This window comes from Dromiciops gliroides, chromosome 1, assembly GCF_019393635.1.
Source record: "Dromiciops gliroides isolate mDroGli1 chromosome 1, mDroGli1.pri, whole genome shotgun sequence".
Classification (NCBI taxonomy): domain Eukaryota; kingdom Metazoa; phylum Chordata; class Mammalia; order Microbiotheria; family Microbiotheriidae; genus Dromiciops; species Dromiciops gliroides.
The window spans coordinates 356,062,145-356,064,055 of record NC_057861.1 but is presented as its reverse complement, the minus strand read 5'-3'; the positions used below and the strand labels follow the sequence as shown (position 1 = coordinate 356,064,055).

At 35.3% G+C, this 1,911-nt stretch overlaps 1 pseudogene; it reads left to right on the top strand.

Annotated features, from left to right (window-relative positions):
* The first annotated feature begins 963 nt into the window (after positions 1-963).
* Positions 964-1,564, top strand: LOC122749123 (annotated as a pseudogene).
* Positions 1,565-1,911: the final 347 nt, after the last annotated feature.

Genomic DNA, 1,911 nt, shown 5'->3' with positions numbered 1-1,911 from the left:
AATAAAACCTTTAAATGAGCAAAAAATTTTGGAATAACCTGTACATATATTTGATGCTTTGAAATAAATTTCTAGGGGCAGCTAGGCAGCTCAGTGGATAGAGCACAGGCCCTGGAGTCAGGAGTACCTAAGTTCAAATCCGGCCTCAGACACTTAACACTTACTAGCTGTGTGACCCTGGGCAAGTCACTTAACCCGAATTGCCTCACTGAAAATAAATAAATAAATAAATAAATAAATTTCTGATTTGTGGCTACCTTCCAAATGTGTTTACTATACATATTTTTAAATCATTAAAAAAAACCCTTAAAATATAAAACACATTAATAACATCATTTAATAATCTTCAGCTCATTAATATCAAGTAACACATAAAATGACAAGACTGAAAAGAATAATTTTATCAGTTCTATTTTCCACTGTTGTGGAAGATGAATAACAGTTGAAGGATAGATTAGCTTTATTCTTGTATATAACTTGCTTGCACCTAGTTATTTGCATGTTATTCCTCACCATTAAATTGTGAGCTCCTTGAGAGCAAGGATTGTATTTTTTGCCTTTTTTTTTTGTACCAGAATTTAGAGCAGTGCCTGAATAAAAGGTAATCTAATGCAATGTTAGTGAAACTATAAACTAGTCCTATGATTCTGAATAATAACTTGGAATGATGCCTATCTATCTATCTATCTATCTATCTATCTATCTATCTATCTATCTATCTATCTATCTATCTATCTATCTATCTATCTATCTATTTATCTATCTATCTAGTATAAAACTCTACATACCATTTGACTGAGAAATACCACTGGTCAACTCGCACCTGAAACCTATCCACTATGAAGAAGACAGAGATGATCTAAAAGGTAAAGCTAGCCAAGCAGGACAGCTGCTGTGATGACATGGCCACCTGTATGAAGGTGGTGATCGAGTAGGGGGCTGAAATCTCAGTGACCTACAAGTATGTACTGGTGGTGGGGGGGGTCAGCCTGGAGGGTCATTTCCAGCATTCAACAGAAAACTGACACTATTGACAAAAAGATGTTGGTCAAGGATTGCCAGGAGAAAGTGTAGTGGGAACTAAGATCCATCTGTGCCACAGCCTGGAATTGTTGGATAAATTTTTAATAGGCATTTGACTAATTGAGAGAGCAAGGACTTCTATCTGAAAATAAAGGGATACTGCTTCAGGTACTTTGGTAAAATAGACTATATTGATGACCCAAAACAAGCAATAAATAATTCTCAAGGAGTTTATCAAGAAGTATTTGACATCAGTAAGAAAGAGCTGCAACCTATGAATTCAATTTGCCTAAGGCTGGCTCTTAACTTTGCAGTATTTTACTATGAGATACTTAATAACCCAGAGCTTGCCTGCACATTGGCTAAAATGTCTTTTGATGAGACTTTTGCAGAACTTAATACATTATATTAATAATTAATTAATAAAGACTCCTACAAAAACAGTATCCTTATCATGCAGTTGCTTAAAGACCACCTAACGTTATGGATTTCAGACAATGCAGGAGAAAAATGTGATGCTGCAGAAGGTATGGAAAAGTAAACCTCACAGAGGGTGTCATCTCCCTTTCTCTCAAGAAACATTGTTACATCTCTCCATTTCTCATGGCTCCATTTGGATTTCCTATAGCAAAGAGAACCCAATCCATGTGTATGGAAATTAATTGTTTATAGTGTTTTCATACTACAGCATTGGGAAAATGCCATTCCTTGATTTCTGTTTGTCCTTGCCTTCCTGGTATGTGATTAATGCTGGAGAACATTATTTTTTTTTTTTACATATAAGGTATTTTATTTTTTCGGTTACATGTAAAGATAGTTCTCAACTTTTGTTTATACAAGCTTTACAATTTCAGATTTTTCTCCCTCCCTTCCCTCCCTCCCCCCTCC